The sequence below is a fragment of the Heterodontus francisci genome, unplaced genomic scaffold (assembly GCF_036365525.1).
Source record: "Heterodontus francisci isolate sHetFra1 unplaced genomic scaffold, sHetFra1.hap1 HAP1_SCAFFOLD_52, whole genome shotgun sequence".
NCBI lineage: Eukaryota > Metazoa > Chordata > Chondrichthyes > Heterodontiformes > Heterodontidae > Heterodontus > Heterodontus francisci.
The window spans coordinates 5,065,077-5,085,030 of record NW_027141175.1 but is presented as its reverse complement, the minus strand read 5'-3'; positions in this window follow the sequence as shown (position 1 = coordinate 5,085,030).

Sequence of the window (19,954 nt, the reverse complement as noted above, 5' to 3'; positions counted from 1 at the left end):
CTTACACCAAGTAACACAGACACACACTGACACCCAGTAACACAGACACACACTTACACCATGTAACACAGACATACACTGACACCAAGTAACAAAGACATACAGTGATAGCAGTAACACAGGCACACACTTACAACAAGTAACACAGACATACACTGACACCAAGTGACAAAGACATTCACTGCCACCAAGTAACAAAGACATACACTTACACCAAGTAACAAAGCCACACACTTACACCAAGTAACCCAGACATGCACTGAAACCAAGTAACAAAGACAGACAATTTCACCAAGTAACAAATACATACACTTACACCAAGTATTTTGACATACACTGGCACCAAGTAACAAAGACATACACTGATATCCAGTAACACAGACATACACTTACACCAAGTAACACAGACATACACTGACACCAAGTAACAAAGACATACACTGATGCCCAGTAACACAGACACACGCTTACACCAAGTACCAAAGACAGACACTGATACCCAGTAACTAGACACACACTTACACCAAGTAACAAAGACACACACTGACACCCAGTAACAAAGTCATACACTGACACCCAGTAAAACAGACACACACGGACACCAAGTAACAAAGACACACACTTACACCAAGTAACACAGACAGACAAAGACATACACTGATATCCAGTAACACAGACATACACTTACACCAAGTAACAAAGACATACACTGACACCAAGTAACAAAGACATACACTGATACCCAGTAACACAGACACACGCTTACACCAAGTACCAAAGATAGACACTGATACCCAGTAACTAGACACACACTTACACCAAGTAACAAAGACACACACTGACACCCAGTAACAAAGTCATACAATGACACACAGTAAAACAGACACACACGGACACAAAGTAACAAAGACACACACTTACACCAAGTAACACAGACAGACACTGACACCCAGTAACACAGACGCAAACTTACACCAGGTAACACAGACATACACTGACACCAAGTAAAAAAGACATACACTGATACCCAGTAACACAGACACAAACTGACTCCAAGTAACAAAGACATACACCAACACAAAGTAACAAAGACATACACTGATACCCAGTAACACAGGCACACACTTACACCAAGTAACTAAGACATACACTGACACCAAGTCACAAAGACACACACTGATACCCAGTAACACAGACACACACTTACACCAAGTAACAAAGCCATACACTGACAGCAAGTCGCAAAGACACACACTGACACCCAGTAACAAAGACATACACTGCTTTCCAGTAACACAGACACACACTTACACCATGTAACAAAGACAAACACTGATACCCAGTAACACAGACACACACTTACACCAAGTAACAAAGACATACACTTCCTCCCAGTAACAAAGACATGCACTGACACCCATTAACACAGACACATACGGACACCAAGTCATAAAGACACACACTTACACCAAGTAACACAGACACACACTGACACCCAGTAACACAGACACACACTTACACCAAGTAACAAAGCCATGCACTGACACCAAGTTGCAAAGACATACACTGATACCCAGTAACAAAGACATACACTGATATCCAGTAACACAGACACACACACACCAAGTAACAAAGACAAACACTGATACCCAGTAACACAGACACACACTTACACCAAGTAACAAAGACATACACTGATACCCAGTAACAAAGACACACACTGATACCCAGTAACCCAGACACATACTTACACCAAGTAACAAAGACACACACTTACACCAAGTAACACAGACAGACACTGACACCCAGTAACACAAACAAACACACTGACACCCAGTAACACAGACACACACTGACACCAAGTAACAAAGACATACACTGACACCCAGTAAAACAGACACACACTGGGCGGCACAGTGGCGCAGTGGTTAGCACTGCTGCCTCACAGCTCCAGGGACCAGGGTTCGATTCTGTGTACTGCCTGTGCGGAGTTTGCAAGTTCTCCCTGTGTCTGCGTCGGTTTCCTCCGTATGCTCCGGTTTCCTCCCACATGCCAAAGACTTGCAGGTTGGTAGGTTAATTGACCATTATAAATTGCCCCTAGTATAGGTAGGAGGTAGGGAGATATATAGGGACCGGTGGGGATGTTATTGGGATATGGGATTCGTGTAGGATTAGTATAAATGTCTGGTTGATTGTCGGCACTGACTCGGTGGGCCGGAGGGCCTGTTTCAGTGCTGTTTCTCTAAACTAAACTAAATACTGACACCTAGTGTCACAGACACACACTGACACCCAGTAACACACACTGATACACAGTAACAAAGACAAACACTGATACCCAGCAACACAGACACACACTGACACCAAGTAACAAAGACATACACTAACACCAAGTAACAAAGACATACACTGATACACAGTAACACAGACACACACTGACTCCAAGTAACAATGACATACACTAACACCAAGTAACAAGGACATACACTGATACCCAGTCACAAAGACACACACTGACACCCAGTAACAAAGACATACACTGACAGCAAGTCAAAAAGACATACACTGATACCCAGTAACAAAGACATACACTGATAGTCAGTAATACAGACGCACACTTACAGCAAGTAACAAAGACATACAGTTACACCAAGTAACACAGACATACACTTACACCAAGTATTTTGACACACACTTACACCAAGTAACAAAGACATACACTGACACCCAGTAACAAAGACATTCACTGACAAAAAGTCACAAACACATACAATGACACCAAGTAACAAAGACATACACTTACACCAAGTAACAAAGACACACACTTATACCAAGTAACAAAGACATACACTGATACACAGTAACACAGACACACACTTGCACCAAGTAACAAAGACATACACTGACACAAAGTCACAAAGACACACACTGACACCCAGTAACAAAGGCATACACTGACACCAAGTAGCAAAGAAATACACTGATACCCAGTAACAAAGACATACACTGATAGCCAGTAACACAGACGCACACTTACACCAAGTAACAAAGACAAACACTTACACCAAGTAACACAGACATACACTTACACCCAGTAACAAAGACATCCACTGACAACAAGTCACAAACACATACACTGACACCAAGTAACAAAGACATACATTGACACCCAGTAACAAAGACATCCACTGACAACAAGTCACAAACACATACACTGACACCAAGGAACAAAGACATACACTTACACCAAGTAGCAAAGACATACACTGACACCCAGGAACACAGACACACACTGACACCAAGTAACAAAGACACACACTTACACCAAGTAACAAAGACATACACTGACAAGAAGTAACAAAGACACACACTTACACCAAGTAACACAGACATACACTGACACCAAGTAACAAAGACAGACAATTACAACAAGTAACAAAGACATACACTTACACCAAGTATTTTGACATCCACTGACACCAAGTAACAAAGACATACACTGACACCAAGTCACAAAGACATACACTGATTCCCAGTAACACAGACACACACTTCCACCAAGTAACAAAGACATACACTGACACCAAGTAACAAAGACATACACTTACACCAGGTAACACAGACATACACTGTCACCAAGTAACAAAGACACACACTTACACCAAGTAACAAAGACATACTCTGACACCAAGTAACAAAGACATACACTTACACCAAGTAACACAGACATGCACTGACACCAAGTAACAAATACATGCACTGACACCAAGTAACAAAGACGCAAACTTACACCAAGTAACGCAGACATACACTGACACCAAGTATTAAAGACATACACTGACAACAAGTAACAAAGACAGACACTGATACCCAGTAACAGAGACACACACTTACACCAAGTCACAAAGACATACACTGACACCCAGTAACAAAGACATACACTGACACCAAGTAACAAAGACACACACTTACACCAAGTAACAAAGACATACTCTGACACCAAGTAACAAAGACATACAAGTACACCAAGTAACACAGACATGCACTGACACCAAGTAACAAACACATGCACTGACACCAAGTAACAAAGACGCAAACTTACACCAAGTAACAAATACATACACTGACACCAAGTAACAAAGACATACACTTACACCAAGTAACAAAGACATACACTGATACCCGGTAACACAGACACACACTTACACCAAGTATCACAGACATACACAGACACCAACTAACAAAGACATACACTGATACCCAGTAACACAGACATACACTGACACCAAGTAACAATGACACACACTTACACCAAGTACACAGACAAACACTGACACCAAGTAACAAAGACATACACTGACACCCAGTAACACAGAAGCACTCTTACAATAAGTAACAAAAACAGAAACTGAGACCCAGCAACACAGACACACACTTACACCAAGTCACAAAGACATACACTGACACACAGTATCAAAGACAAACAATGACACCCAGTAACAATGACACATACTGACAGCAAGTAACAAAGACACACACTGTCACCAAGTAACAAAGACAGACACAGAGACCAAGTAACGAAGACATACACTGATACCCAGTAACACGGACACACACTTAAACCAAGTAACAAAGACATACACTGATACCCAGTAACAAAGACACACACTGACACCAAGTATCACAGACATACACAGACACCAAGTAACAAAGACCTACACTGATACCCAGTAACACAGACACACACTTACACCAAGTAACAAAGACATACACTGACACCAAGTAACAAAGACATACACTTACACCAAGTAACACAGACATACACTGACACCAAGTAACAAAGACATACACTTACACCAAGTAACAAAGACATACACTTACACCAAGTAACACAGACATGCACTGACACCAAGTAGCAAATACTTGCACTGACACCAAGTAACAAAGACGCAAACCTACACCAAGTAACACAGACATACACTGAAACCAAGTATCAAAGACATACACTGACACCAAGTAACAAAGACAGACACTGATACCCAGTAACAGAGACGCACACTTACACCAAGTCACAAAGACATACACTGACACCCAGTAACAAAGACATACACTGACACCCAGTAACAAAGACACACACTGACACCAAGTAACAAAGACACACACTGACACCAAGTAACAAAGACATCCACAGACACAAATTAACAAAGACATACACTGATACCCAGTTACAAAGACACACACTTACACCAAGTAACAAATACATACACTGACACCAAGTAACAAAGACATAGACTTACACCAAGTAACAAAGACATACACTGACACCAAGTAACAAAGTCATACACTGATACCCGGTAACACAGACACACACTTACACCAAGTATCACATACATACACAGACACCAAGTAACAAATACATACACTTACACCAAATAACACAGACATACACTGACACCAAGTAACAAAGATATACACTTGCACCAAGTTACACAGACATACACTGACACCAAGTAACAAAGACATACACTGACACCCAGTAACACAGACACACACCGACACCAAGTAACAGAGACATACACTAACACCAAGTAGCAAAGACACACACTGACACCCAGTAACAAAGATATACACTGACACCAAGTCACAAAGACATACACTGATACCCAGTAACAAAGAGACACACTGATACCCAGTAACACAGACACACTCTTACACCAAGTAACAAAGACAGACACTGACATCCAGTAAGAAAGACATACACTGACACCCAGTAACACAGACACACACAGACACCAAGTAACAAAGAAACTCACTTACACCAAGTAACATAGACATACACTGACACCAAGTAACAAAGACAGACAATTACAAACACGTAACAAAGACATACACTTACACCAAATATTTTGACATACACTGACACCAAGTAACAAAGACATACACTGATACCCAGTAACACAGACACACAATTACACCAAGTAACAAAGACATACACTGACACCAAGTCACAAAGACACACACTGACACCCAGTGACAAAGACATACACTGACACCAAGTAACAAAGACATACTCTGATACCCAGTAACACAGACACACACTTACACCAAGTAACAAAGACATACACTGACACCAAGTCACAAAGACACACACTGACACCCAGTAACAAAGACATACACAGACACGAAGTAACAAAGACATACTCTGATACCCAGTAACACAGACACACACTTACACCAAGTAACAAAGACATACACTGACACCAAGTCACAAAGACACACACTGACACCCAGTAACAAAGACATACACTGACACCAAGTCACAAAGACATACACTGATACCCAGTAACACAGACACACACTGACACCAAGTAACAAAGACATACACTAACACCAAGTAACAAAGACATACACTGATACACAGTAACACAGACACTCACTGACTCCAAGTAACAAATACATACACTAACACCAAGTAACAAAGACATACACTGATACCCAGTAACACAGACACACACTTTCACCAAGTAACAAACACACACACTTACACCAAGTAACAAAGACACACACTTAAACCAAGTAACAAAGACATACACTGACACCCAGTAACAAAGATATACACTGAAACCAAGTCACAAAGACATACACTGATACCCAGTAACAAAGAGACACACTGATACCCAGTAACACAGACACACACTTACACCAAGTAACAAAGACAGACACTGACATCCAGTAACAAAGACATACACTGACACCCAGTAACACAGACACACATAGACACCAAGTAACAAAAAACTCACTTACACCAAGTAACAAAGACATACACTGACAAGAAGTAACAAAGACACACACTTACACCAAGTAACACAGACATACACTGACACCAAGTAACAAAGACAGACAATTACAACAAGTAACAAAGACATACACTTACACCAAGTATTTTGACAGACACTGACATCAAGTAACAAAGACATACACTGATACCCAGTAACACAGACAAACACTTACACCAAGTAACAAAGACATACACTGACACCAAGTCACAAAGACACACACTGACACCCAGTAACAAAGACATACACTGACACCAAGTAACAAAGACATACACTGATACCCAGTAAAGCAGACACACACTTACACCAAGTAACAAAGACATACACTGACACCAAGTCACAAAGACACACACTGACACCCAGTAACAAAGACATACACTGACACCAAGTCACAAAGACATACACTGATACCCAGTAACAAAGACACACACTGATACCCAGTAACACAGACACACACTTACACCAAGTAACAAAGACATACACTGACATCCAGTAACAAAGACATACACTGACACCCAGTAACACAGACACACACGGACACCAAGTAACAAAGACACACACTTACACCAAGTAACACAGTCAGACACTGACACCCAGTAACACAAACAAACACACTGACACCCAGTAACACAGACACACACTGGGCGGCACAGTGGCGCAGTGGTTAGCACTGCAGCCTCACAGCTCCAGGGACAAGGGTTCGATTCTGGGTACTGCCTGTGCGGAGTTTGCAAGTTCTCCCTGTGTCGGCGTGGGTTTCTTCCGGGTGCTCCGGTTTCCTCCCACATGCCAAAGACTTGCAGGTTGGTCTGTTAATTGGCCATCATAAATTGCCCCTTGTATAGGTAGGTGGTAGGGAAATATATAGGGACCGGTGGGGATGTTATTGGAATATGGGATTCGTGTCGGATTAGTATAAATGTTTGGTTGATGGTCGGCACTGACTCGGTGGGCCGGAGGGTCTGTTTCAGTTCTGTATCTCTAAACTAAACTAAATACGGACACCTAGTGTCACAGACACACACTGACACCAGGTAAGAAAGACATACACTGACTCCAAGTAACAAAGACATACACTAACACCAAGTAACAAAGACATGCACTGAAACCCAGTAACACAGACACAAACTTTCACCAAGTAACAAAGACACACACTTACACCAAGTAACAAAGACACACACTTACACCAAGTAACAAAGACATGCACTGACACCAAGTGACAAAGACGCAAACTTACACCAAGTAAAACAGACATACACTGACACCAAGTAACAAAGACAAACACTGATACCCAGTAACAGAGACACACACTTACACCAAGTCACAAAGACATACACTGACACCCAGTAACAAAGACATACACTTACACCACGTAACACAGACATACACTGACACCAAGTAACAAATACATGCACTGACACCAAGTGACAAAGACGCAAACTTACACCAAGTAAAACAGACATACACTGACACCAAGTAACAAAGACAAACACTGATACCCAGTAACAGAGACACACACTTACACCAAGTCACAAAGACATACACTGACACCCAGTAACAAAGACATACACTGACACCAAGTAACAAGGACACACACTGACACCAAGTAACAAAGACATCCATAGACACAAATTAACAAAGACATACACTGATACCCAGTAACAAAGACACACACTTCCACCAAGTATCACAGACATACACAGACACCAACTAACAAAGACATACACTGATACCCAGTAACACAGACAAACACTTACACCAAGTAACAAAGACATAAACCGACACCAAGTAACAAATACATACACTTACACCAAATAACACAGACATACACTGACACCAAGTAACAAAGATATACACTTGCACCAACTAACAAAGACACACACTTACACCAAGTTACACAGACATACACTGACACCAAGTAACACAGACACACACGGACACCAAGTAACAAAGACAGACAATTACAACAAGTAACAAAGACATACACTTACACCAAGTATTTTGACATACACTGACACCAAGTAACAAAGACATACACTGACACCAAGTAACAATGACACATACTTACACCAAGTACACAGACAAACACTGACACCAAGTAACAAAGACATAAACTGACACCCAGTAACACAGAAGCACACTTACAATAAGTAACAAAGACAGGAACTGATACCCAGCAACACAGACACACACTTACACCAAGTCACAAAGACATACACTGACACACAGTAACAAAGACAAACACTGACACCCAGTAACAAAGACACACACTGACAGCAAGTAACAAAGACACACACTGTCACCAAGAAACAAAGACATACACAGACACCAAGTAACGAAGACATACACTGATATCCAGTAACACGGACACACACTTACACCAAGTAACAAAGACATACACTGATACCCAGTAACAAAGAAACACACTTACACCAAGTATCACAGACATACACAGACACCAAGTAACAAAGACATACACTGATACCCAGTAACACAGACACACACTTACACCAAGTAACAAAGACATACACTGACACCAAGTAACAAAGACATACACTTACACCAAGCAACACAGACATACACTGACACCAAGTAACAAAGACATAAACTTACACCAAGTAACAAAGACATACACTGACACCCAGTAACAAGGGCACACACTGACACCAAGTAACAAAGACATCCACAGACACAAATTAACAAAGACATACACTGATACCCAGTAACAAAGACACACACTTACATCAAGGAACAAATACATACACTGACACCAAGTAACAAATACATGCACTGACACCAAGTGACAAAGACGCAAACTTACACCAAGTAAAACAGACATACACTGACACCAAGTAACAAAGACAAACACTGATACCCAGTAACAGAGACACACACTTACACCAAGTCACAAAGACATACACTGACACCCAGTAACAAAGACATACACTGACACCAAGTAACAAGGACACACACTGACACCAAGTAACAAAGACATCCATAGACACAAATTAACAAAGACATACACTGATACCCAGTAACAAAGACACACACTTACATCAAGTAACAAATACATACACTGACACCAAGTAACAAAGACATACACTTACACCAAGTAACAAAGACATACACTGACACCAAGTAACAAAGTCATACACTGATACCCGGTAACACAGACACACACTTACACCAAGTATCACAGACATACACAGACACCAACTAACAAAGACATACACTGATATCCAGTAACACAGACATACACTGACACCAAGTAACAATGACACACACTTACACCATTTACACAGACAAACACTGACACCAAGTAACAAATACATACACTGACACCCAGTAACACAGAAGCACACTTACAATAAGTAACAAAGACAGGAACTGATACCCAGCAACACAGACACACATTTACACCAAGTCACAAAGACATACACTGACACACAGTAACAAAGACAAACACTGACACCCAGTAACAAAGACACACACTGACAGAAAGTAACAAAGACACACACTGTCACCTAGTAACAAATACATACACAGACACCAAGTAACGAAGACATACACTGATACCCAGTAACACGGACACACACTTACACCAAGTAACAAAGACATACACTTACACCAAGTAACACAGACATACACTGACACCAAGTAACAAAGACATACACTTACACCAGGTAACAAAGACATACACTGACACCCAGTAACAAGGGCACACACTGACACCAAGTAACAAAGACATCCACAGACACCAAGTAACAAAGACATACACTGATACCCAGTAACAAAGACACACACTTACACCAAGTATCACAGACATACACAGACACCAAGTAACAAAGACATACACTGATACCCAGTAACACAGACACACACTTACACCAAGTAACAAAGACATACACTTACACCAAGTAACACAGACATACACTGACACCAAGTAACAAAGACATACACTTACACCAGGTAACAAAGACATACACTGACACCCAGTAACAAGGGCACACACTGACACCAAGTAACAAAGACATCCACAGACACAAATTAACAAAGACATACACTGATACCCAGTAACAAAGACACACACTTACATCAAGTAACAAATACATACACTGACACCAAGTAACAAAGACATACACTTACACCAATTAACAAAGACATACACTGACACCAAGTAACAAAGACATACACTGATACCCAGTAACAAAGACACACACTTACACCAAGTAACAAATACATACACTGACACCAAGTAACAAAAACATAGACTTACACCAAGTAACAAAGACATACACTGACACTAAGTAACAAAGTCATACACTGATACCGGGTAACACAGACACACACTTCCACCAAGTATCACAGACATACACAGACACCAACTAACAAAGACATACACTGATACCCAGTAACACAGACAAACACTTACACCAAGTAACAAAGACATAAACCGACACCAAGTAACAAATACATACACTTACACCAAATAACACAGACATACACTGACACCAAGTAACAAAGATATACACTTGCACCAACTAACAAAGACACACACTTACACCAAGTTACACAGACATACACTGACACCAAGTAACACAGACACACACGGACACCAAGTAACAAAGACAGACAATTACAACAAGTAACAAAGACATACACTTACACCAAGTATTTTGACATACACTGACACCAAGTAACAAAGACATACACTGACACCAAGTAACAATGACACACACTTACACCAAGTGCACAGACAAACACTGACACCAAGTAACAAAGACATAAACTGACACCCAGTAACACAGAAGCACACTTACAATAAGTAACAAAGACAGGAACTGATACCCAGCAACACAGACACACACTTACACCAAGTCACAAAGACATACACTGACACACAGTAACAAAGACAAACACTGACACCCAGTAACAAAGACACACACTGACAGCAAGTAACAAAGACACACACTGTCACCAAGTAACAAAGACATACACAGACACCAAGTAACGAAGACATACACTGATACCCAGTAACACGGACACACACTTACACCAAGTAACAAAGACATACACTGATACCCAGTGACAAAGACACACACTTTCACCAAGTATCACAGACATACACAGACACCAAGTAACAAAGACATACACTGATACCCAGTAACACAGACACACACTTACACCAAGTAACAAAGACATACACTGACACCAAGTAACAAAGACATACACTTACACCAAGCAACACAGACATACACTGACACCAAGTAACAAAGACATACACTTACACCAAGTAACAAAGACATACACTGACACCCAGTAACAAGGGCACACACTGACACCAAGTAACAAAGACATCCACAGACACAAATTAACAAAGACATACACTGATACCCAGTAACAAAGACACACACTTACATCAAGTAACAAATACATACACTGACACCAAGTAACAAAGACATACACTTACACCAAGTAACAAAGACATACACTGACACCAAGTAACAAAGACATACACTGACACCCAGTAACACAGAAGCACACTTACAATAAGTAGCAAAGACAGAAACTGAGACCAGGCAACACAGACACACACTTACACCAAGTCACAAAGACATACACTGACACACAGTAACAAAGACAAACACTGACACCCAGTAACAAAGACACACACTGACAGCAAGTAACAAAGACACACACTGTCACCAAGTAACAAAGACATAAACAGACACCAAGTAACGAAGACATACACTGATACCCAGTAACAAAGACACACACTTACACCAAGTATCACAGACATACACAGACACCAAGTAACAAAGACATACACTGATACCCCGAAACACAGACACACACATACACCAAGTAACAAAGACATACACTGACACCAAGTAACAAAGACATACACTTACACCAAGTAACACAGACATACACTGACACCAAGTAACAAAGTCATACACTGATACCCGGTAACACAGACACACACTTACACCAAGTATCACAGACATACACAGACACCAACTAACAAAGACATACACTGATACTCAGTAACACAGACAAACACTTACACCAAGTAACAAAGACATAAACCGACACCAAGTAACAAATACATACACTTACACCAAATAACACAGACATACAATGACACCAAGGAACAAAGATATACACTTGCACCAACTAAAAAAGACACACACTTACACCAAGTTACACAGGCATACACTGACACCAAGTAACAAAGACATACACTGACACCCAGTAACACAGACACACACGGACACCAAGTAACAAAGACATACACTGACACCAAGTAACAAAGACATACACTGACACCAAGTCACAAAGACACACACTGACACACAGGAACAAAGACATACACTGACACCAAGTAACAAAGACATACTCTGATACCCAGTAACACAGACACACACGTACACCAAGTAACAAAGACATACACTGACACCCAGTAACAAAGACATACACTGACACCAAGTCACAAAGACATACACTGATACCCAGTAACAAAGACACACACTGATACCCAGTAACACAGACACACACTTACACCAAGTAACAAAGACATACACTGACATCCAGTAACAAAGACATACACTGACACCCAGTAACACAGACACACACGGACACCAAGTAGCAAAGACACACACTTACACCTATTAACACAGACAGACACTGACACCCAGTAACACAAACAAACACACTGACACCCAGTAACACAGACACACACTGACACCAAGTAACAAAGACTTACACTGACACCCAGTAACGCAGACACACAGTAACACAGACACACAGTAACACAGACACACACTGGGCGGCACAGTGGCGCAGTGGTTAGCACTGCAGCCTCACAGCTCCAGGGACCAGGTTTCGATTCTGGGTACTGCCTGTGCGGAGTTTGCAAGTTCTCCCTGTGTCTGCGTGGGTTTCCTCCGGGTGCTCCGGTTTCCTCCCACATGCCAAAGACTTGCAGGTTGGTAGCTTAATTGGACATTATAAATTGCCCCTAGTATAGGTAGGTGGTAGGGAAATATATAGGGACCGGTGGGGATGATATTGGAATATGGGATTCGTGTCGGATTGTTTAAATGTTTGGTTGATGGTCGGCACTGACTCGGTGGGCCGGAGGGCCTGTTTCAGTGCTGTATCTCTGAATTAAACTAAATACTGACACCTAGTGTCACAGACACACACTGACACCCAGTAACACAGACACACACTGACACCAAGTAACAAAGACATACACTAACACCAAGTAACAAAGACATACACTGATACACAGTAACACAGACACACACTGACTCCAAGTAACAAAGACATGCACTAACACCAAGTAACAAAGACATACACTGATACCCAGTAACACAGACACACACTTTCACCAAGTAACAAAGACACACACTTACACCAAGTAACAAAGACATACACTGACACCAAGTAACAAAGACATACACTTACACCAAGTAACACAGACATACACTGACACCAAGTAACAAATACATGCACTGACACCAAGTAACAAAGACGCAAACTTACACCAAGTAACACAGACAAACACTGACACCATGTATCAAAGACATACACTGATACCCAGTAACAAAGACACACACTGATACCCAGTAACACAGACACACACTTACACCAAGTAACAAATACATACACTGACATCCAGTAACAAAGACATACACTGACACCCAGTAACACAGACACACACGGACACCAAGTAACAAAGACACACACTTACACCAAGTAACACAGACAGACACTGACACCCAGTAACACAAACAAACACACTGACACCCAGTAACACAGACACACACTGACACCCAGTAACACACACTGAAACACAGTAACAAAGACAAACATCGATACCCAGTAACACAGACACACACTGACACCAAGTAACAAAGACATACACTAACACCAAGTAACAAAGACATACACTGATACACAGTAACACAGACACACACTGACTCCAAGTAACAAATACATACACTAACACCAAGTAACAAAGACATACACTGACACCCAGTAACAAAGATATACACTGAAACCAAGTCACAAAGACATACACTGATACCCAGTAACAAAGACACACACTGATACCCAGTAACACAGACACACACTGACTCCAAGTAACAAAGACATACACTGACACCAAGTAACAAAGACATACTCTGATACCCAGTAACACAGATACACACACAACAAGTAACAAAGACATACACTGACACCAAGTAACAAAGACATACACTGATACCCAGTAACAAAGAGACACACTGATACCCAGTAACACAGACACACACTTACACCAAGTAACAAAGACAGACACTGACATCCAGTAACAAAGACATACACTGACACCCAGTAACACAGACACACACAGACACCAAGTAACAAAAAACTCACTTACACCAAGTAACAAAGACATACACTGACAAGAAGTTACAAAGACACACACTTACACCAAGTAACACAGACATACACTGACACCAAGTAACAAAGACAGACAATTACAACAAGTAACAAAGACATGCACTTACACCAAGTATTTTGACAGACACTGACATCAAGTAACAAAGACATAAACTGATACCCAGTAACACAGACAAACACTGACACCAAGTAACAAAGACATACACTGATACCCAGTAAAACAGACACACACTTACACCAAGTAAGAAAGACATACACTAACACCAAGTAACAAAGACATACACTGATACACAGTAACACAGACAAACACTGACACCAAGTAACAAAGACATACACTGATACCCAGTAAAACAGACACACACTTACACCAAGTAACAAAGACATACACTGACACCAAGTCACAAAGACACACACTGACACCCAGTAACAAAGACATACACTGACACCAAGTCACAAAGACATACACTGATACCCAGTAACAAAGACACACACTGATACCCAGTAACACAGACACACACTTACACCAAGTAACAAAGACAGACACTGACACCAAGTAACAAAGTCAAACACTGATACCCGGTAACACAGACACACACGGACACCAAGTAACAAAGACACACACTTACACCAAGTAACACAGACAGACACTGACACCCAGTAACACAAACAAACACACTGACACCCAGTAACACAGACACACACTGGGCGGCACAGTGGCGCAGTGGTTAGCACTGCAGCCTCACAGCTCCAGGGACCAGGGTTCGATTCTGGGTACTGCCTGTGCGGAGTTTGGAAGTTCTCCCTGTGTCTGCGTGGGTTTGCTCCGGCTGCTCCGGTTTCCTCCCACATGCCAAAGACTTGCAGGTTGGTCGGTTAATTGGCCATCATAAATTGCCCCTTGTATAGGTAGGTGGTAGGGAAATATATAGGGACCGGTGGGGATGTTATTGGAATATGGGATTCGTGTCGGATTAGTATAAATGTTTGGTTGATGGTCGGCACTGACTCGGTGGGCCGGAGGGTCTGTTTCAGTGCTGTATCTCTAAACTAAACTAAATACTGACACCTAGTGTCACAGACACACACTGACACCAAGTAAGAAAGACACACACTAACACCAAGTAACAAAGACATACACTGATACACAGTAACACAGACACACACTGACTCCAAGTAACAAAGACATACACTAACACCATTTAACAAAGACATACACTGAAACCCAGTAACACAGACACAAACTTTCACCAAGTAACAAAGACACACACTTACACCAAGTAACAAAGACACACACTTCCACCAAGTAACAAAGACATACACTTACACCACGTAACACAGACATACACTGACACCAAGTAACAAATACATGCACTGACACCAAGTGACAAAGACGCAAACTTACACCAAGTAAAACAGACATACACTGACACCAAGTAACAAAGACAAACACTGATACCCAGTAACAGAGACACACACTTACACCAAGTCACAAAGACATACACTGACACCCAGTAACAAAGACATACACTGACACCAAGTAACAAGGACACACACTGACACCAAGTAACAAAGACATCCATAGACACAAATTAACAAAGACATACACTGATACCCAGTAACAAAGACACACACTTACATCAAGTAACAAATACATACACTGACACCAAGTAACAAAGACATACACTTACACCAAGTAACAAAGACATACACTGACACCAAGTAACAAAGTCATACACTGATACCCGGTAACACAGACACACACTTACACCAAGTATCACAGACATACACAGACACCAAGTAACAAAGACATACACTGATATCCAGTAACACAGACATACACTGACACCAAGTAACAATGACACACACTTACACCATTTACACAGACAAACACTGACACCAAGTAACAAATACATACACTGACACCCAGTAACACAGAAGCACACTTACAATAAGTAACAAAGACAGGAACTGATACCCAGCAACACAGACACACATTTACACCAAGTCACAAAGACATACACTGACACACAGTAACAAAGACAAACACTGACACCCAGTAACAAAGACACACACTGACAGAAAGTAACAAAGACACACACTGTCACCTAGTAACAAATACATACACAGACACCAAGTAACGAAGACATACACTGATACCCAGTAACACGGACACACACTTACACCAAGTAACAAAGACATACACTTACACCAAGTAACACATACATACACTGACACCAAGTAACAAAGACATACACTTACACCAGGTAACAAAGACATACACTGACACCCAGTAACAAGGGCACACACTGACACCAAGTAACAAAGACATCCACAGACACCAAGTAACAAAGACATACACTGATACCCAGTAACAAAGACACACACTTACACCAAGTATCACAGACATACACAGACACCAAGTAACAAAGACATACACTGATACCCAGTAACACAGACACACACTTACACCAAGTAACAAAGACATACACTTACACCAAGTAACACAGACATACACTGACACCAAGTAACAAAGACATACACTTACACCAGGTAACAAAGAGATACACTGACACCCAGTAACAAGGGCACACACTGACACCAAGTAACAAAGACATCCACAGACACAAATTAACAAAGACATACACTGATACCCAGTAACAAAGACACACACTTACATCAAGTAACAAATACATACACTGACACCAAGTAACAAAGACATACACTTACACCAATTAACAAAGACATACACTGACACCAAGTAACAAAGACATACACTGATACCCAGTAACAAAGACACACACTTACACCAAGTAACAAATACATACACTGACACCAAGTAACAAAGACATAGACTTACACCAAGTAACAAAGACATACACTGACACTAAGTAACAAAGTCATACACTGATACCCGGTAACACAGACACACACTTCCACCAAGTATCACAGACATACACAGACACCAACTAACAAAGACATACACTGATACCCAGTATCACAGACAAACACTTACACCAAGTAACAAAGACATAAACCGACACCAAGTAACAAATACATACACTTACACCAAATAACACAGACATACACTGACACCAAGTAACAAAGATATACACTTGCACCAGCTAACAAAGACACACACTTACACCAAGTTACACAGACATACACTGACACCAAGTAACACAGACACACACGGACACCAAGTAACAAAGACAGACAATTACAACAAGTAACAAAGACATACACTTACACCAAGTATTTTGACAGACACTGACACCAAGTAACAAAGACATACACTGACACCAAGTAACAATGACACACACTTACACCAAGTACACAGACAAACACTGACACCAAGTAACAAAGACATAAACTGACACCCAGTAACACAGAAGCACACTTGCAATAAGTAACAAAGACAGGAACTGATACCCAGCAACACAGACACACACTTACACCAAGTCACAAAGACATACACTGACACACAGTAACAAAGACAAACACTGACACCCAGTAACAAAGACACACACTGACAGCAAGTAACAAAGACACACACTGTCACCAAGTAACAAAGACATACACAGACACCAAGTAACGAAGACATACACTGATACCCAGTAACACGGACACACACTTACACCAAGTAACAAAGACATACACTGATACCCAGTAACAAAGACACACACTTACACCAAGTATCACAGACATACACAGACACCAAGTAACAAAGACATACACTGATACCCAGTAACACAGACACACACTTACACCAAGTAACAAAGACATACACTGACACCAAGTAACAAAGACATACACTTACACCAAGCAACACAGACATACACTGACACCAAGTAACAAAGACATACACTTACACCAAGTAACAAAGACATACACTGACACCCAGTAACAAGGGCACACACTGACACCAAGTAACAAAGACATCCACAGACACAAATTAACAAAGACATACACTGATACCCAGTAACAAAGACACACACTTACATCAAGTAACAAATACATACACTGACACCAAGTAACAAAGACATACACTTACACCAAGTAACAAAGACATACACTGACACCAAGTAACAAAGACATACACTGACACCAAGTAACAAAGACATACACTGACACCCAGTAACACAGAAGCACACTTACAATAAGTAACAAAGACAGAAACTGAGACCCAGCAACACAGACACACACTTACACCAAGTCACAAAGACATACACTGACACACAGTAACAAAGACAAACACTGACACCCAGTAACAAAGACACACACTGACAGCAAGTGACAAAGACACACACTGTCACCAAGTAACAAAGACATACACAGACACCAAGTAACGAAGACATACACTGATACCCAGTAACAAAGACACACACTTACACCAAGTATCACAGACATACACAGACACCAAGTAACAAAGACATACACTGATACCCCGTAACACAGACACACACATACACCAAGTAACAAAGACATACACTGACACCAAGTAACAAAGACATACACTTACACCAAGTAACACAGACATACACTGACACCAAGTAACAAAGTCATACACTGATACCCGGTAACACAGACACACACTTACACCAAGTATCACAGACATACACAGACACCAACTAACAAAGACATACACTGATACTCAGTAACACAGA